Genomic DNA, 20652 nt, shown 5'->3' on the forward strand with positions numbered 1-20652 from the left:
TTTGGGTCAAGAGATAAGTTGTAGTATCTCTGCTGTGTTTTTCTGAAGAATTACTACTGGTGACTAAAGATCCTGTGGCAAATTTTATACATACAGCTTGATGCTAATTTTAGCCTCAGCGTTTCTTGGCCACATTCTATTCCTGGCAATTATATATTTTTGTTGAAGACGTTTCTGCATTTTCTCCTTCGAGTTTCCATCCCTGCTGTGTTATCCTTACTGCATTTCATCATAGCAGCATTACTCCTTTCCCTAAGTAATTACATGATTAGCTTCATTTATGTCAATATTCCTCAACTGAAGGCTAGAAATAGAGTATTATATATCAGTAAATATCAAAACTCAAGTGTTTTTTACTGATGCTTTTCACAGTTTTTCCTGCAGAAAAAATCTGGCTCGTGGTTAATTCTTTGGCAGCATTACAGCTAAAAAAGGTTTGTGTCCCCACACTACCTTTGTGTATGGTCACAAGGTGAATCAAACAGGGAAACTGAGCTACCTGAAAAGTAGTCCAGAAAGGAAGATCTAGGAGATTTTGGCAGCCAAATCAAGTTCTTGCTTCATTCCAGACACAAACACAAGTTACACTTCTATAGATACATATTGGTAATTATAGTTTTAGATATATCACTGGAAGATCAACTGAAAAATAAACATCCTTGGAACTGAGAAAAATGGGAAAAGTTACATACTTCTGCCACTAAGCAATGTTTTATTTTACAGAAGGTAGTTTGTTATGCATGCAGAACAGGTTTATGCTAGAATAATCACTGCGCATTTTAAGCATCTTCCAGTCCCACAGCAGGCAGTGCGGAATACCGTCTGGAACATGTTACAGTTATACGTAAAGCCTGTGTAGTATCAGCTAGTTATCTGTTTGATTAACTGTGGCACCGTTTGCATTTATTGGCCGGACCGTGTTTCACAACTTAGTCTGCAAAGTCTGTAAGATAGCCACATCTTGCAGTTTGTATACGTTTTTAAAACACACAGCTACACAAAGTCAGGGATGCCAACTTTTATTATCAGACCCTCCTGCAAACTCTTATTACAGCTGTATCTTCCTGTGTGCATCTTCCCGGGGGCCACGGCCGGGTTTTCCCGTCAGGCCGTCTCCCCCAGCCGGCATTAGGAGCGCCGTGCCCCGCAGGGGCCCGCCAGCCCCGCACTCCCCCCCCGTCATGCTCCAGCAGCGCCCGCCCGCCATTTTCCCCTCCGTGAGGTGAGCCGGGGCGAGGTGAGCCCAGGTCATGGCCCCGCGGCTCCCACCGCGCCTGCGCGCTCCGCTCCCCTCCCCGCGGGCCTGCGCGGGATCCCCTTTCCCCACACCCTCTCTGCCTCCCTCCCTCCGCGCATGCGCAGGCGGCGGGCTGTGGCGGGGGGTGTGCTGCGGCTGGCAGTGCGCGGCGGCGCAGGCGCGGTGGGGGCAGTGGCGGGCCCGGCGGCTGCGGCGGGAGGAGGAGGAGGAGGAGGAGGAGGAGGAGGAGGAGGAGGAAGGAGGAGAAGAAGGGAGGAGGAAGGAGGAGGACGGCGAGCGGCAGCCCGGTACGTGAGGGGCCGTGAGGGGCCGGCAGGGCGGCCCCGGGGGCGTTGCGGTGCGGGGGGCAGCGCTAGGCCCGGTGACCCACTTTGCTCCCGTCACGGCGCCCCGAGCGGGCCTCAGGGGGCGGCGGGGCCCCCGCCGCAGGTGTGAATTGGGAAAAACGTTGTTGTCTTCCCCTAACCGACCGTATGCACCCTAACGCCTTCATAACCGTGCTGTTCTCACGTAAAACCAGACCGACTGCGAGGAACAGGCGAAGTGAGGTGCAGTTCAAGCCGCGACGTGAAGCGACAGCCAGGCGCAGAGCACCTGAGCGCAGCCCCGAGCCCCCAGCCCCGCGCAGCACGGGGTTTGTCGGTGACACTCTTTGACAGGCGGTGCTTCTGGGGACACTGGTGGCTCGAACAGGCCCGGCTGCTCCTTGCTCCCTGCGCTCACCTCGTTGCTGCCCCCCTCAGCTGTGCCAGCACAGCGGTTCGTGGAACTGTGTCCCATAACTAGGTTGGGGAAGTGATCCAGGTTAAAATTAACTACCTTTTTTTTTTTTTTTTTTTAATGGGGTTATATTTAACCTAGATCATTGCTCCGGGTGACAGGTGTGCCAGAAGGCAAGAGGATTGTTTAAGCAAACACTCTGGTGAAAGAAATGCTTGAGAAACACAGCTCAACTCTAGTAGCCCTGGCAAAGTGCAGTGTGGGCAGCTGCGCCACTCTCTTCGGTCACACAGGAACAAAATTGATAATGTCTATGAATATTTAGGGTTTGGGGGCTGCTATTGTAGACAGTATCTGGTTGTTACAATAGAGGAATTTTATTCAACAGGACGAGATACTTTGCAATTTATTTTTTTTAAGAAGCTACCGATTTTCATATATATCAATTTAAGATACTTTCTCAAAATCATTGAAGACTTTGTTTTCAGATATACCAAATACTAAATGTTTGTGTTTGGGTTCTAGTGCTTTTAAGGGGTGAGACTTCTGTTGGTTGGGCAAGATTTATCTCTTTCTAAGAAACAGTCCTAACAGCAAAAAAATAACCCCCAGGTTGATACTAATATTTTAAGATCTCTTCCAGGCATGTCTTTTTCTCTTTGTTTGTTCTGCTTCATGTTCTTACATTAAAAAGTTTAACAAATGTAGGTAAAATAAAAGGATGTGAGGAAAGCAATGAGTGGTTTTTTATTAGTGCTTTAAGGAGACTGTAAACTCCCCCTTTTCCACTTTTTACACTCAACAATTTAAAAATTGAGTGGTAATTACTTTTAATTTGTAGTGTTGGCTAATTATCTTATTAGTATAGAATTTCATTTAAATCTTCATAGCTTGGTCTTCTCAGGGAAGTTGTTGCTTCCAAGAAGTTCAAGCTTTTGCTGTCTTCTGGACAAAAAGTTGAAGATGCATATTAGCAATAGAGATATCAATAACCCCCTGCCCCCCAGCATGTTCTTTATATGAAATGATTGTATCAACTTGAAAGGTTTTGAATTTTTTTGGTAAACAACAGACTTCTCCCCCCCCCCCCCCCCCGGTGTAATTTCATGTGTTTGAAAACAGCCCCTCTTTAGCTATGCACCCTTGTGGGGAGAGATGCATGGTTTGCTGTCAGGAATCTTATAACTTCTGTGTGATTTTGTAATTTAAAGAATATAGATATTCCCTCTCTTAGAATATAAAATTAGTACCCTAGTATGTTTTTAATGCAAACCACACCATATAGGTATGAAGAAATGGGGTCATAGCTAAGGTGTCTTCATTTTCAGCACATTATAATGAGCTAGTTTTTCTTGAGTAGAAGACTGGTAGATGTTTGAAGAGGTTTGAAGTAAAGAAAAGTGCATTTTTGCGTTTCAGCCTTCTTGAAGTACTCATTTCTGTATGAACGCTCGAAATTGCAAAGGCCAGGTGATAAAGCAGGTCTAGGAATGTTTCCTTAGTTAGATGGTATGAGTAGGTAGTTGGGTAGCAAAGACAGTAGTAGTTCCTGCCCTTCTTGCCTTCTCCTTACTTAGGTTGCAGAGTGTTTTTATCCGTTCTTTGTTAATCGAGCTGGGTGACCCTGTAAGGAGCTGCACTGGTGGCACAGGAACAGGAGTGAGTTGCCAGGGTGCTGGCAGAGCAGGAACTCTTCTAAGGTGGCTTTGTCTCTGCAGGGGAAAAGACGGCTCTGTGAGACTGCAGCCAAACGGCAGCCAGACCATTCAGCTGCCTCTCGTCTCCTGCTGGTCCTGCATTACTGGCAGTAGCATTGTTATTCCGAATTTGGTAGTGTTTCAAGATAGAAAGAGGTGTAAGAAGGGCACCTTTGGTCACATCGCAGAGCCTGAAGGGGAAGATGTTGGTGAACTGGCACAGGGAAATACAGCTATATCTGTTGGGAAGATGCTCATCTTGCTACCTCAGTGAATGGGGTTCTGTGGGAATTGGAAACTCGGACGTTCCCCTGTTCATTTGTTGTAGGAGTTAAAGATGTGAAATGCAGAATTCTGGCAGAGGAAAGAAACTTAAGGTTAATACAGCTGGGTGCTGCCCTGAAGGATTGAATTCTCAACCCCTACTGCTGCCACAAAATTCCTTTGTAATGCAAAGGCCGCTTTAATTTTGGCATGCCTCATGCCTGAGTGTTTAATTTTATAGCCTTAATATTCTCTCACCGTACTTTTTGGGTATAATATAAATTCTTAATTATAACCGCTTTCAGAATATATAATCATATATTTAAAAAGTTTCCGTGCTCTGCAGTTCCCATATATTTCATATTATGTGGAAGCAGCGAGGCTTCATTTGTGCTTAGATTCTTGCCTCAGTTTAGTCATTTGCACGCTTTGGAGTCTTTCCAACTGTTACATTTTGTCATTAACATCACTGAATTAGTTTCCTTATTTTGCAGTGATGTTCAGAGGAACAATGCTGAGTATATCATAAAATCATGTCCAGTATTAATATTTTATTAAATATAGATCCATAAAAAGTAGATACACCATTAAGATTCAAGAGTGGTAAAGACTTGTGTTTAGAGTTAATCTCATGAAAATTAGCAGATACTGTGGGCATTCCTCAACTTCAACATAAAAACGTAGCTAAATTAGGCATAAAAGTAGCTGCATAAATGCTTTGTCCTTTTAACTGTCTTTAATAATCTCAAAATATGTGAGAAAGCTTCAGAACTGAAACTGAAGTCATTTTACTACTTATGACAGCCTGCTACCACAGAATAAATGGGATTGGAATAACATCCCTGTGTTCAAACAGAATGAAACCGTTCCTGGAGTAAGATCTATTTTAAGTGGCTTTTAAAATAACTATACCTGGCCTTGTTCAATAGAGGTCCTTCTAGAGTCCCATTAAAACGGATATTTGCAGGTGTCAGTGATGCATGTTATTTTGGTGTATGGCCAAATCCATACAGAATACAGAGGAGTCAAAGTTGTGATGTAGATGGATTCTGGATATCCAGTCCAAACTAAAATTGTAGCGGTATGTTGGCTATATTTTAAGGGCCTCTGTTTAGTAAAGTTTTCCAAGCACTTTGAAGTTTTATTCTCACTGAGATCCTTCACAATCTTGTCAAAACCGAGCATCTTGGCATGTAAATCTGTTTAGCATTCATAAATTAAGCAATCTGTAAATTAGGCATTCACTTGTCCAAAGGCATGTTGAAACCACACCTCAGGCACACCTATAGGATTGGACTTGGACCAACGTGGTGACTCTCCCTTTTGTTCAGGAGCACAAAGCAGGGAGGAGGAAGAGAGGGTTTTTGATGTCTGCCTCCTGAAAAAAAACCAAGAGGAACCCCAACCAACCCCAAACCAAAAAACCACGCAAAACACTCCCAACAAAAACAGCACCCAGACACTACAAATCCACTTTTCAATGTGTATAAGGTGATTAAAGTTTAATTGGACTGAAGAGAGATACTATGCCACTTGTTTTCTCGGAGATGGGGAAAAAGGAGATGGGCAGCTGTGCTGTGGCCTGTTCCAGGAGCGATGCAGTCTTTTCTTCCACTTAAAATTTTTAATGCTGTTAGGGATTTGAAGCCAGAACTCGTCTCTCTGATTTGGGTGCCCTTCTCCCTAGAGGTATGCACACTGCTGGTTCTGCTCTGTCCAGCAAAGCTTCTTTTTTTTTTTTTTTTTCTCTCATGCTCTGAGGAATGCTGCTGAAAAGAGAGGTTAGGAGTTGATCTGGCTTCCAGTGCAGCATGGTGTGTGCAGAGAGGTTAGGATCTGAACCCCTTCTGAAGACTGGCTCTCAGATCTCTGTTTGGGGTCACTGTGCTGTAACTCGGTCTGCTGGACAAAATGAGAACACGTCTTTTGCCTCCTGCTAGTGTGTTTTGATAGGAAAAGCTCAGCTGTGTGTGTCCAGGGCTGTGAGTACTCGCCTTGCCTGTGTCCCAGGCCTTCAGAGACGCGTGATGGGAAAGGCACTAACATCACAGGGTATTGGTGGAGCTCTGGGACGTTTGGAAGAGGTGTGATACCTGGGAACAGGCTGATCATCCAACACGATGTCTGAAGTTTAGATGCTTTGTAGTAGGGTGCACTATTGTTAACAACGTAGTGCTGCTAACATTGTAGATAAAATTTACAAGAGCTTTTAGCTTGCAGCTCCTTCCGCATGTGAATGTGTCTCAGGTGTTTGCAGAAGGCTGGTCTCAGATCCCATAGGCATCCCATTAACTGCTGACCTGCTAGTTATAAGTGTTTGTGAACGTATGAGAGACAGTCCTGCAACAAGTGGTCATTGGTAGAAAGAGGAATAATAATTTCTGGATTTCCTAAAATAGGCATTTTAAAAAAAAAACAACAAAATACATGAGAAACATACATTTTTACATATTAAATGATGATCTTGGAGAATGTATGAGATACTAAAATGCATAATAAAAAATAAAGAACACTTCAAAGTAAATTGTATGAGTACAGCTAATTTCATATTTCCAATTCTAAGGCTGCTGCTGCTGTGGTAAATAAAACATAAGGTATAATTTTTACATTTTGTGAATTACATCCAGCATGATAAAAGTTTGTAATGATCTAGTAAACGTGTGTTTCTGGCATTTAAAAGCATTTGATGTTTTTGGTGATGTTTCTCTGGTGCAGTGGAGTAGTCAGAGACTGGTGTTAGTCTCGTGAGTTGTTGCTATTATTCACGTGCACCCTGGAAAAGCTGTGCTGACAGAGTAACGTTCCCGTGGTTGGGTGGCTGCTGGCAGGCAGGTGGCTGGTAATTCTGAGAGGGGGAGCTCCAGCTGGTGCAGGCAGGTAGGAGGTTCAGGATTCTTCACGTGGGTCTTGTCAGAGAAATGCCAAAGGCCTGCGACTATTTTAGTTTTCACTGGTCATCCAAAAGCTTCAGGGTATGTTAGGGGGAAAAACCTTGGCACGTGGAGCAGCTTGTCAAGCCCTCAGTCCCCTAAAAGTGTGTTTGAAACAGAAGTGTGAAGAAGTGAGAAGTCACAGAAATCAGGAAATGTTTTTCCAAAATCTGCTTATTTCCCTTGGCTCAGAAAGCAAGCAAGAACTTTTCTCCATTGAAAGCTGCAGGTTTTTTTTAGCCTGATTTCCTAAGGAAAGTGATTTATTCAGTTTCCCCTTTTTCTCATTCTTTCCCTACGTCTTCGCCAGCAGCTTTTGAAGTCACGGACCAATTTCAACCGTGTTGGAAGGACAGTAATCTCAGAGACTGTCGTGTTCCTCAAGTTTGGAGAAGATAGGCAAACTGGATAGGGAGAAACCCTCCGTCCCCTTTCTTGACAGAGATTGTGAAATGCAAGCTTGGCTCTGACCTGCTTTTCAGCGTGAGCAGGGTCTCTCATGGTCAACTCTGCTGGACAGAAAGGAGGTGCTTGTAGGTAAGCTGGCTTGTTACAGCGTGGGAGAGGAGAGTAGATAAAAGGTAGACCTCTAAGAACCGTGCCTTGCCATCCACTAACGCACTTGCTTAGTGATGAATTGGTAAAGGATATGGTGGCCATTAACCGATGAATTACTGATCAGAATTAACTAATGCTGTGTTTTGCTGACTGCAGGGTTGCCTGGTTCTTATTTTCCATTAGTATGTAAAATAAATTCTTCTGAAATTAACAGAATATCTCAAAGCCATGATTAAATTCATATTTTCCCTATGTTTTGGGGGGAAAAAAAAATACAGTTTTGGCATATTTCTTGGAAAAGGCTAAAACTTAGACTTTGCTTTCAGTAGTAAAGAGCAAAAGAACGTGTAACTTGAGTCCGAGAAATGGGACTTCTCCATTTGAAAGTATTTGACCGGCCATGGAAAATCAGTGCTTTTTGTAGTGGAGGTATAAAACTGATAGGGTGCTGTCTAAAGATTTCTGTTTATTCCAGTTGCTGTATGAAGTATGTCCATTTGTAGCCAAAGATAAGATGTTTTTCTCAACATAAGAATAAAAGAAAGTACCTCCTAGGCTGGATTTCCTGCAAGCCTGCTCCTCTGTCTGTAACACGGAGTTACCAGTTGAAAAGCAAGGGGAGCTGGACTTCCCTCTAGAATCCCATTTCTAGTTCTTCTGTCTTGCCTGTATTTGCCTTACCTCTTATTTGTGGTAATCGTTGGACTGAAGTTTCTAGCGTAATGTTCAACTTGCAAGAATCTGTCTGGTCTCAGTGGAGAATTTAGTCTGTCCTGCTGGTATGTTTAGAGAAACTGCTGATAGACTTCGTAATGGTGAAAGTGAAGAAAACTTTATTAGCGTGCTCCTATTAATTTCTAGACAGATCCCTGCTCAGTGATGTCAGATATACTTTCCAAGCCTTCAGTAACACTTCGAGTGTTTACAAATCATACAGTCTTCAGAAATGTTAATTCAGAAATGTCAACTCTTACAAATGTGTTGGTTTTAAAATAACAGAATGGATTGCGGCGTAGTTATGTGGCTTTGACTTGTGCTTATTTTAAAGCAGTTTTCATAGTAACAACAAATATTCTAAAGGAAACCGGATTTTCCTCTGACTGCGAGTAGAAAAGCAAGTAGCAGCATGAATCACAGCTTCCAAGAACTGTCAGAATAGGAATGCAGATTCTCACACACACACACACTTTCCTCGTTGTCAATTTTAACGTGGTAATGTGGTTTAATAAAGTTTTTCTTGCCATCCGCAGCAGCAACACTTACTATATGCAATCAAGCTGCTACTAGCAGTTGCGTGGTTGGGGGTGAAAGTGCAGTTTGGAACTAGTGTGTGAGTTTCAATGATAATTCATTAGCATCTCAGTAATTTTGCTTAAAATACGTTTTCTGACCTAACTACAATAGATGCAAAATTCCAGGTGAAATTATTTGTGTTGTTAAAATACCAGCCTTCAGACTGTATTTTTTTTCCAGCCCAGAAGAATTAAACATTTTGTGCTGCACTAAAGCTTTGCATGATGTTTCACAGATAATAAGATAGCATTCCAGCCTTGAAGAGCTTGTGATCTAAATTTCACTGACATAGAAAATGAGGAAAGTGACCTCAGAAAGGGGGACAAGGATTCAAATGAATGTGAGTCAGAGAATTAAACAAGCTGTAATTTCTAAGAACAGAATAAGGTAGATCAGCAAGGAAGAAGTTGAGAATATAGAAGCAAAAGACAGCATAAAACAAATCCAAATAGAACATTTGAGGGAAGAGATGGAGCACATGCTGTAGTGCAGGATCTGGAAAGTATAATAAAACCAGAAGATTGTGAGTAGAATCAAGATGAAGAGGAACTAGAAGGTGGTAGGAAACGGGACAGGAGAAAAATATGTAGAAACTTATAAATTATGTTTGTGGGTTTGGCTTTTCTGGGAAAAAAAAAAAAAGAGAGAGGAGACAGGAAAAAGGTTGGAGAATGTGCTGGTTTGATCGCCTTGGCAGGAAAGCCAGGATACAGATTCTAGCACCAAGACTCTCTTAGCCCCCAGCCCACCCTGAAATGTAGCTGTCAGTTTAAGTTGCTTTTAAGATGAGTGGCAAAACAACAGGAACCCTGCCTGAAAACTCAGTCTGGGGCACTGGGGTTGCTCTGTCACCATGTGCTGTTGCACCCAGCCTTTGTATAAGTGGAAGGACTTCTGTCTGAGTTTCAGTGCAGTTGAGGTGGCATTATAGAAGCATCTAATACCAGAGGTGGTTGAGGCACTACTGCTTTAGCTAAGTCAGAAAGGACCTAAAACTTTTTCTCATTAAAATAACTCCGTACAAACCAAACATAAATCTAATTTTCCATGTAAAGGTAGTGCCAGTTGAACTAAAATAATTTGGAAAATGAATTTCAGTTAATTTAATCTTGTTTGTGTTGCTGACATAAGAAATGAAAAATAATCAAATTTCTGTAGACTGTTTTTTAAATGTCACCTAGACATCTTTACTGCCCCGTAGAGCATAGTTTGTCCTTTCTTAGCTATACATTATCCTGGGGTTTTATTCAATTTAATGATTTGTAACATTAGAATATTTAATTGTAGAATGAAATGTATAGAAATATATAGAATGAATGTCTGGAAAAGAGTAGATTATAAGTGTTCAAGGCCAGGTGGGATGGGGCTCTGAGCAGCCAGGTCTTGGACTTAGTGATCTTTAAGGTCCCTTCCAACCCAAACCATTCTATGATAATGGCCTGCCTTTCTTCTCATGTTAGACTTGTCCAATAAAATATACATTTGGAGGATATATAGCAGTATATAGCCCTGTATATAGGAGTACAGCATTGTGATCTGTAGTAAGTGGGCAGCTGCTTTTGTGGAATAAAGTAGAGTCTTTGTATATGAAAATAGTGGTGTGTAGTTAGCTTCTGCTTATGAGAGCTCACTGAAATTCAAGTTTGTCATCAGTAAGGGAAGATGTTTGAGTCTTTCCTATGCTGTTTTATGCCATGTTCCCTGAGAGTTTTGTACTGTGTTCTGAGGTAGATCACATGTCCTGTTTGACCTATAATACACAAAGTTAAGATTGTATGGATATATTTTCTTTCCAGACATTTGTTTGGTGTATTATTGATGTTTTGGAAGCAAATATCCTCTGCAAAGCAATACACAGCGAAAAATATGTTAATGTTTGGTAGGCAATGTTAGAACTGTAACTGCAATGTTACCTTTAAGCCATTGCATTTGTCTTGCAGATTTGCACTAGGTAGAAGGTGGTATGTACCTCTGAAGTTCTCCTTCCTCCTTTATGTGGAATAAAGGAGTTGGGGTGTGAAGTTGTGGATGCTCTAGGGTAGGAATAATATGAAAGGAGAGGAAACAGGGCAGCAATCAAGCGCTCATCTCTCAAAGTTGTTTTGAATAGATTCATCTTTATAGAACTTTTTGTTGTTGTTGTTTTTCAGAAGACTGTGCCAAAAAACCTCTTTTGCTCAGATGACGTCACATTTGGACTACTAATGCTATCCACCCACTCTACAAGGCACAATGGATTTCTAGGTAATTTAAGTAAGTATGTAGATTTTATTGCTGCTAGAACAGTAATGCTTTAAACAGAAGCATCTCTTTTAAACCTCAGGCAAGATAGACATTCCACTTCAATTTGAGATTGAAATTAATGTTGTGTGGGGCAAGAATAGACTTCAAATAAGCTTTTAATAAGCTTCCATCCTGTACACTGGAGCTTGGAATAAAACAATTGTACCTGAGCTGCCTTGGAAACCAGAGGGAAGAAAAAAACAACCCACGATGGCACCGTCCTTAGCAATGCCATACACTAATGTGGCTCTGCTGTTTCAGGAGCCTGAATTAACGTCTCTCTCAGGGATACGTTGCAGTGAATGAGCATTTGTGTTGCTATGCTTGCAGCTTCTGGGGGTGTTCTTTTGCAGAGCTCTTGCTAAATTGCTGATGGACTTAATACCCCATTAATATAAGAATGTATAGAAAGGAAAACAATGCATCTTAGTAGGTTCAAGAAGCAATCTCTCTGTTCATGTGTCATTTTAGTTGTGAAAGGCTTGTGTCCCCTCACTTCCTTGATACAACACCGTGTACTGTCCTGCTGAAGACGGGCCAGTGGTGCAAGATTTCTTCATATCTTGTCATGCAGTGAGTTTACTGATTGCTTTGTACATCCATGGGCATGCAAAGAGAGGCACAGAAGAGATAGGGCAGATTGTTTGAGGTTCCTCTTCTGAGCAACAAGGGGTTTTTAATTTGATGTTTCATGAGGATCGCAGCCTTGGGCCCGGTAGCCTTCATGCATGTGTTTACATGCTTTTTCTTTGTAGCAGGATATTACTGTTAATTTTTTTTTCAGGTGGCCCTATAAATTAAAAAAAAAAAAAAATCTATTTAGATGTATCAGGCTTTGTGCCAGTCTTCTCAAACTGGATAATTTTGTCTTGCTGGCAGACTCCCTCCCTATATTCCTAGTAGTTTGTCGTGCATTGGGCATGGTTGGTGGTGCATGAAGGAAAGTGAATGGAGTTGTAGGCAGCAGCGCGTGTAGTTAATGATGCTTGACGCCTTCTAAGACCTTGCTTTTGTTTGCTTGTAATTTAGCAGGACTTAAATCAGTGAGCAGTAATTCTTTGCGTTGTATGGTTGCCTCAGTTCAATCTTCACCAAAAGTCAGCCTGTGACTGAGAATGAGGTGGGGCAGGGGGGAGGAGTACTGTTTTCTTGACTTAAGCTGCGATGTTAATCTTACCACAGGAAAGATACAGGACCTGTATACGCTGAGGTTTTTAAGAGAGAAGTTGAGTTTTTAGGAGAAAACTAGAACTGTTATGCTGCAGTATCAGGCTGTTTGTTTTGTGCCATTTAGATTTCTGAAAAATAGGTCTGTCCCAGCTCAGTGATTTGCCTAAATCTGTTTCATCTGTCCAAATCAGATGAGGTAGGTATGTTCCAAATCCTTTTAGTTATAACCAGACAAAAGTACAGAGCATGTTCTAGCTGGACTGAGAGAGGTAAAGAGGCCTAATTTGCTGCTCTCCGTTGTAATGTCAGGCACAAACACCAAGTAAGGAGGCTTTCTTCTGGGCTCTTCCTTAATGTCTGCCTGCACCTCCCAACAGGTACAATAAGGAGGAATGGTGGTATAATCAGAGTCAACCCATAGGAGATGGGAAATGTAGTATTGTAGGGCAGTTAGTTATCTTGGTCATAATTATTGGGGCTGCTCTGCCTGTTGCAGTGAAGAAAAATTGCAACTCATTAAATCAAAAAAAAATTAATAGGTTATAAAGAGGTAAAGATCTGAAAATGGTCTCCTGGTTCCTAGCAGATTTAAGGAGAAAAAGGAATTGCTTCTGAACAAGCTAAGAGTTTGTCCCAGTTTTACAGTTGGATCAGAGAATTGACTTAATTAAATAGAGAAGCAATAGAACAGCTTTGCTGACCAAAGCAAAGCTGTGCCTTGGCCAGGCAGAGAGGTGCGAGGAGGGAGAGGTGCTATGTGGGAGAAATCATTGCTCTGTTTGTCTAAAGGTTTAAATTTTGAAGCAGAGTAAGAGAAACTGACAAGATGAGCAGGAGGCTTGTCGTTGCACTTTCTTTTGCTGAATCTAGAATGTATGTTGTGGAGGATGGTCTTAATGTTTCCTGTTCTTCCTTGGTTTGTTGTAGAACTGTGCTGAGCATTTTTTCAAATATTTTGGATTTTTTGTGAGGTGACCCCAAAATATTCATGAGTTACAGGACGACAGAATTTCTTTCCATGATAGGAATAAATGGGATGATTACTTCTGAGATTTTTATAGATGAAGAATGTAGTATTTAATTTGCGTTAAAATTTCATGGCTGCTTAGTAGGGCTTAAAAACTCAATGGGATAGTTGTATTTACTGTTGATGAAAATTAGTGTTACCTGAATTTTTTATTATTGAAAAGAGAGGTACTTGCAAACTCTTTGCTCTTAAGCCCAGACCCATGCAGAAGCTGGCTTCTGAAATACATATAATGCTGACCATTTAAAAAATCTTCAGTTTATGTATGTGAGAAAGTTTGTATACATTTGGGGGTTTTTAGGCATTGTTTGAAAGAGATTTCACTTCCTTTTCATCTAAATTTCAGCAAATGCAGTGTGAAGCCCATTCTTTCATTTGCAAAAATCTTCTGGAAAATTATTTGGATGCTGTATATTGAACGTCAGTGAAACTAGGTGAGTCTCTGTGAATGTCTTGGTTATTTTACGCAATGAATGAGTTAATTGTGTGAGACCAAATCCCGTTTATAACTTACAATGCTAACATATGCTCTGTCATTTAACCTAAAATCTAGAAGATTAAGTTTTTAGATAAACAAATAACATAGCTCAGAAAAAGGAAGGCAGATTATGCAATATATTCCTGGATTTTCTCTTTGGCTGTGTATATGCCAAATATATTTGTAATAAAGTTCTTTTATAACATCAGTTGCTTGATTAGTTTTCCTTAACGTATTTGCCATGGTGTTCCTATTGCTGTTCTCTGATGATGTTTAGAACCAGACTAATTTCAGCCTCAGGCTAAACATATTCCTGTATCATTAATCTCTTTTCTTTCTCAATTCATGTGGTTGTTTACCTCTGGACTTTGAGATGTGTTTGAACGATGGAAGCAAGCACGTGGTCATCTTTAGCCCTTTTAAATTGAGTTTGGACAAGTTGAATTACAGTGGTAGCGCTTACAGGGCCTGTCATAGTCTAAACTATGTGAATTGCAAAATGAAAAACAATACTGCCAACTCTGAAAGTTTGGAGATGTCACATCTTAAGTTTGCACTTGCTGTATTTAGTAGCACAGGTAATAGGAGGAAATAAATTAGTGAGACAAAAAATCTGAAAGAAATAGTTGGGAAACAAGAAAAGGAGTAAAATATTTAAAGAAGGAAAGGGGCATAGAAGATAAAAGTGAAGAAGAGATGCATGAAGGTGAAGTGGTAGTAGATACCAAGTTTTATGTCTTCTGCTGAATTATGGAATAGGGGAGATAAAATCTTTGTGGCAGCCAGTAGATTGCCATGCCGTGTGGCTTTTGTTTGTTTGCTTTTAACTGTGGTGAGGAGTTAAGAAAAGCTTACAGAATTCTTCTAGAGCCTGTACCCTCAAATGTTCTGTTCTGTGAGTTGGTGCCTTCCTTGGTTGGTCTGTTTTGGAAAGGATGGTACAATTGAAGCGTAAGCATTACTATTTTAAGTTGTTAATACTGCTTTGGAGAGAAACTCTCAACTATTTCCTCTTATCACCTACTGATTTAATGTGTTTGAGCTACATTCCTTTCCCAGGAAACTGAATTTTAAGTTCTGCTGCAGGTGCAAAGCGTTCTTCTGTTTCTACTGGGAATACACAGGCCTGAATCAATTATTAAATCCCTGGAAAACTTTGAGTGGCCTGTATGATGGTGATTTGCTTCTGGAGACCAGATGGAAATCTAATCCAAAGTAAACCCACTTGAACAGCTAGTGTCAGCACCAGCTGCTTTGATCTACTGATCCATTTCTACTGCTCCAGTTTATTTGCTAGTGGAGATATAGTCAAAATTATTTACTTTGGTTATTGGTGAGTAGCTGAAGGCAATGAACATCTCTGTGCATCTATTTTCCAAATCCAGTTACAAGTTTCAGTGCATTGGTACTGAGCAACACAGCCTCCACAGATTTCCTGCACTACCTCTGTTAATACAATCTGTCGAGGAAATAGAAAAATCTAAAATGGCACGAATCAAATGGCTATATGGTACAACTGCCTTTTGAAATTTTTGATTGTTTAATCCGGTTTTGTTCCCTGTTTATATTCTTAAATTGTTAAAAATAGTAGTCTTGCGATTTCTTTCATATTTTTTTTATATAGAATTCTCAAATTTGTATACTTCCCACGTGTTTTGATTGAGCTGTTTATCTGCATTAGAAAAAAAAGTACACAGTTCTGTTGCAGTCATTAAGTCTGAGCAAGACAAGAAAATGAAGAAGGCAGTCTTCACAAGTGTTTGCAGTTTTTGCTATTTTTCTGTACATTGATGTCATCAATCAAGGCAGATTTTTTCCCCAAATTCCTCTGTTTCAGGTTGTAGATGGCAGTTGTTAATGCTTTGAAAATTTAAGTAATATTTAGTTGCCAGTATTAAATCATTTCATCTTGAATTAGTAGTTGTCAGTTCTTTCCATCTGTGCTGTATAACTTTAATTTTTGGAGATTTCCAAGAATTTTTGAACATTTGCTGCTAATGTAATACCCTGCCAATCTAAGCTGATGATTAGGAATAAACTCCTATTTCTTATTTATTAGATCTTTGCAGGATCCAGGCCTTAGTGTTCAGCACTTTCTTTCCCCTGAAATTTTCCGTGATTCAAGTATTCTATCAAGACTCTATCGATAGGGCAACTGAAAACAAGGGCACTTTAATATAAGCAAATCTAAGGTTGTAGCAACACAGATACCAGCACCATTTTGGAGAACTTCAATTTTTTTTTTTGTATTAAGGCTGGTGTTATTTACATGCCAAGTTATTTGCAGTGTAATTTAAATTTTTTATTCACACCATTATTGTACACTCGTATTGTAACTAGCACAAGCATATTATAAAAGATACCGTATTTTGTTTTACTAGGCTTAAGCATCTCTGTTCAACTTGTATAATCCTTTCTAAAAGAGAGATTATTATTGCCATATGAGTTTATAGGATTTGGCTACCAAAAAAACCCACATTAAGTAAAAATCAAAATTTAGTACTTAGCTGCTTCATGCTGCAGCCTCAGGAGGAGGCCTCGTTGAAGCAAGAACAAACTTCACTTCAAAATGAAGAAAAATGTTGAGAGTCGAAATGTGAAAACTGTAAGCCAGCAAGTTAGGAAGAGTCCTCGTTGTTTTAAGTAATCTTGTTTTAGGAATATTGTCGTCTTCTGTTGAAGTGTGTGTTTCATTCTCACTCTATTTGCAAATTTGCTAATGTGTTAGGCATAAATAAACGGTTTCAAGCCTTAACATGTGCTTAAATAAAATGCAGCTGTTTTCATTAGCCTCTTAGCATGTGGCCTCAACATCTGATTTATAGTAGTTTCAGGGTTTCTTATGAATCCTGATAGCTATTGGAATCCTCTTCCTTGATACCATTGTTAAATAGGCTACTAGCAAGAGCCTAGGCCACTGAAACCATTTTCACCATGTTCTACTTAGCAGAAGAGAGTTATTTAAACCAAAACCTGATTATAGTAGTTTCACTTTTTGATATCTGATTAATGGAAATTTGATATCTGTATATCTATAATACCTTTATAGGACCTTCTTCATGTTACTTCGTAGGACCTCGATGATCTGAATCAGATTCTGTTAATAAAGTGGGAAATGAACCTGTATGGAGTGTACTACCTCATTTGCTGTGATTTAAACAATTAACTGTAAGATACATCTAGTGCAACTTGGTTTTTTACTAGATCCTTCTTGCTATTTGAGATGGCAGTCTTTAAGCAGTGCTAATTTTAGCATCTTCAGTAATGGCCTGGAAGGGAAGGTTCTAAGTCTTTGCTAATAAAATATGGTGATACTAATTTGGGAGGTGTTGAGAACTTGAGAGTGCAGAGAAGACTAAGGGGGCAAGAAGTAAGCATACTGAGACATGTTTAGGTAGATAGAAGTAGTGTGGTCTGATGGTTCTGTGAAAGAAGACCTTGAAGAGTGGTAAAAGAGAAAAGAAAAAATGCAGATGGAAGCCCAAAGAGTTTAGAGAATCATGCAAATATAGTGAGTGTGGTCCCAAATAGTTGATATGGTTTGGTGTTGAATGTAGTAGATAGTACAGGAGACTAATAGTTCTGATGTAAGTACCTTTGAGCACTCACTTGAAGCTCTTTAAAACTTAAATGTAAGTATTGGGACAGAACCTGAATTTCTGAAAATACAAAGAGGAGCGGAGTTTGAGGAATTACATTTTTCCTCCCACACCCTATCTTGAACGTTCTTATCTGAAATGTGGTAGCAGCAAAGCTTGAAGAAGCTTGACTTAAGAATTCTACAGTTGTATTATGTTTTCTGTCTTTCATTAAACATGATCTGAAAGTATTTTTGAAAGCACTGAGAGAGCGGAAAATGGTTGAGAAGTTTTGTTGTGAATGTTGAATTACTCTGCAAGCTATAGAAAGTCTTCATTTAAAAAAATCCTGGTGTTTGAAGAATAATATTGTCGTCATAATCATCAACTTCATATACAATTAAGTAGACTAGACTCAACATTTTGTAGACCATAGTGATTTATGGGAAAAGGAATTTGTTGGTCTGCTATTGCTGCTTCTCTGGTGAACCTCAGAAGGTGAATTAGCGGGTTTTCCAGGCTCCACTTACTAAGCACAACCTCTGAAAGTTTGTTTCTGTCAGTAGCTGTCCGCAGAGAAGGAGCACATGCTTTTACTGCTCAGGAGAATGAACAAAGAATTTGAACAAACACAGTATCTCCGTAATATGATAGGGCTTTAGAAACATAGAAGGCTAAAAACGGTCAAAAGTAACAGTGCTACTTCAAGCTGCAATGGTTTTCCTTCTGATGGTGTTAATTGTACCTTCAGAAATGTAGTTATGCTCAGTACTCTGACATTTGAATATTTAAGCAAACACGTTCTTCCTTTATTTCCATGTGTATAAGGAAAGATTAGAGTAAAATTACAGTAAAATTAGATTAAATTTAGAGTTGACTTTATACACTTTTTCTATTGCTGCATTGCTGTTACTTCATGCAGTACTATTCTTTTTATAATGTACCATCTTTTCTGCTTGAACAAGTCCTTTTATTGACGAAATTTTGGCTGGTGTTCCATTTCCTTTCGGTTCTTAAGGCATGTAAGGTGGCTAAAGGATGACTTAACCTATATCTGAAAAGTGGTTACGGATTGTTTTGCAAAGGGTTTCTAGGGACAAGGCAAATCCAAGGCAGAAAGACCCTTCTATTTGTCTGTTAAGACAAGAGTTGACATTTCAGCTAACATGCTGAAGTGTACACAGGCACTTCCTCTGTGCGCCAGTTGTAAAGCTTTATTTTCTTATTTATTTCCCCTTTCCTGTTAAGGCACTTGTTGCATATGTAATATGAGGGACGTGTCCTGTATCTCAGGTTTTGCAATCACTGTAATTCCAGTTGAGCCTGGATCGTTATACTGAAGGTTCTGACGTGAGACAAACTCTAGTGTTTTGTGTAATGAGATGAAGGAGAGTACTGCAGTGCGGGTGTTTGGAATTCGTAACTATAGCATGGAATTCTTGTTTAATGTATAAACTTGCTTCTTCTATAACAGGTAGTTGTGCTGACGAGGAAATACTGAAGGACCCACTGACAGACACCAGAATTCTAGAAAAAGTAAGTCTTCTGTTAAATCTTGTTGATCTTAGCAATGTAACAGTAAGTTTGCTAGTGCAGACGTGGGGCGGGGAGAGAGCTGCAGAGAGAAGCTGCTAGTTTGGTATTTTTTTGACTTGGAATGTCCTTCAGTGTTTGAACAGAAAAATGTTTCTACTCTCTCATTTCATGGTAACGTGAATGTGAATTCTCAGTTCCTCTTTCTTTTGTAAGGCAGTTTCCAATGAAGTGCACTGCCTACTCCATTCTTCAGGCAGCGAAGCAGTCTACTCTTCACAAATGTTTTACAGAATGATTTAGTTGTGCATGAGTCACGCATGCTGGGAAATCTAAGCATCAGAAGCACTTGCACAGCTGCACAGATCGAGGATTGTGCAATCAACTTGGAAAAAAAGTGCCCATCACAAAATAGTTCTACAGTGGTTTATTTACATTCTTGCATTTCTGCATGAGATGAGTAAGTTTTAGATTGAGTACTGGTAGCTTTCTACAACACCCGCCATTTGTTCTTGGGTGTTGCTGTTTTCAGCTGTACTTCTTCTTTTTTTTTTTTTTTTTAATATATGTCCTCTTGGTTCACTTGCACAACCATTAAGAGTTACAAATAATGGGTATTGGTAGAAGTCATTCTTCCATTATTTTTTCTTAGCTTCATATTATCCATCCAGATGAATAATCATATATATGTATACATGCTGATGATCATCTTAGAAATGTCACAGTTCATGATAATTGTGTTGCTCGATAGATAGGTTGATAACTATCCAGCAACATGCCAGGTATAGCTACTCCTGTGCTTTACATTTTGCATGAGTTTCCCATTGACTCCAAAGCTGAGTTTGGAGTTTGTTTCTATATCCAGAAACTCTTCATGAGTCTGCATCAGTGTATGTATACAAACCTCATTCTGCCAGAAATTTGATGTGGTACAGTTTGCCACGTGAGATACAGCAATGCATGGGAGAGGGAAATGTTTCATCTAAAATATGGAGCAGGCTTCTCAAGTAGTAGCAACAAAGGTTATTTTTCTGAGTACAAATTTGAATCTCATGTCTCCTAATTTTGTTCTCTGGTTGCAATTTAACGCATGAGGTAGGTCAGAATGAACTGGCATTGTTGCCAAAAGATGTGTCTAACCTGGTGATTCACTGCTTCCCCTTGCCCTGTGCCAACATTGCTTTTGAGCAGCTGTATGGTGAAACAGAGTTAGCTGATTTAGCTGAATGAAACGTTGTTTGGGTTACTTTTAGGCTGGTCCAGCTTCAGGCTGTGTTGACTGTGTGATCACAGATAGTAATGCTAGTAAAAGAAGAGGGAATTTGAAATGAGTGTCCATAATAACTTTTTTTTTTTAAAAAAAGGGTCACGTTATTTTGAAAACTTTCAGCTTTACCAAGGAATTTGGTAAAGGTGATTAGAAATATAAATAAACATTTAGTTGTGAAGTCACTAGTATCTGTAGCCATGCCATTGCCCATGTGGCCGATGTATATCCTATTCCTGCTACCTTACGTGTGGTAATTTTCACTTACAGACTAAGCTGGAGGAGGTACTTAGTGTGTTTATCCCACATCCTAGGCGAGTGCCCTATGCAGCTGCTAAGGATAAGTCTTTGTCACTTATAAATAAATAAAATAATTGAGTTCATTTTGTTGTGCTGTCTAGTGTGGCATGTGGCTCACTCTCAACCTCTTCCATCCCTTTTTAATAACTGAGAAGTGGTGAGATGTTTCTGGATGTGGTACATCATGGTATCTTCAAGGATTAAGGTGTTGGGTTGATATGAAAGAGCTAGTTGTTCCTTAAAAAGGTAAGGGGAGTTGTAAATCAAGCAAAACTGACTTGAGATTCATATCTATA

The 20652-nt window shown here is 40.0% G+C and overlaps 1 protein-coding gene across 15 annotated transcripts in view; it reads left to right on the forward strand.

Annotated features, from left to right (window-relative positions):
• Nucleotides 1-1413: 1413 nt before the first annotated feature.
• Nucleotides 1414-20652, forward strand: part of CLOCK (clock circadian regulator) — a 63293-nt gene continuing 44054 nt past the window's right edge. Inside the window, exons 1-5 of one of the 15 annotated variants that reach the window (XM_083835910.1) lie at nucleotides 1416-1545; nucleotides 10871-10973; nucleotides 11475-11576; nucleotides 13547-13634; nucleotides 18731-18792. The gene's annotated coding sequence lies outside the window, so the exon portion shown is untranslated. Of the gene's footprint in view, nucleotides 1546-7182; nucleotides 7407-10870; nucleotides 10974-11474; nucleotides 11577-13546; nucleotides 13635-18730; nucleotides 18793-20326; nucleotides 20371-20652 lie in introns of those variants that run through there. The other 14 variants (XM_083835902.1, XM_083835904.1, XM_083835915.1 and 11 more) reach the window with 14 other exon arrangements.

This window comes from Anser anser, assembly GCF_964211835.1.
Source record: "Anser anser genome assembly, chromosome: 4".
In the NCBI taxonomy this organism is placed as follows: Eukaryota; Metazoa; Chordata; class Aves; order Anseriformes; family Anatidae; genus Anser; species Anser anser.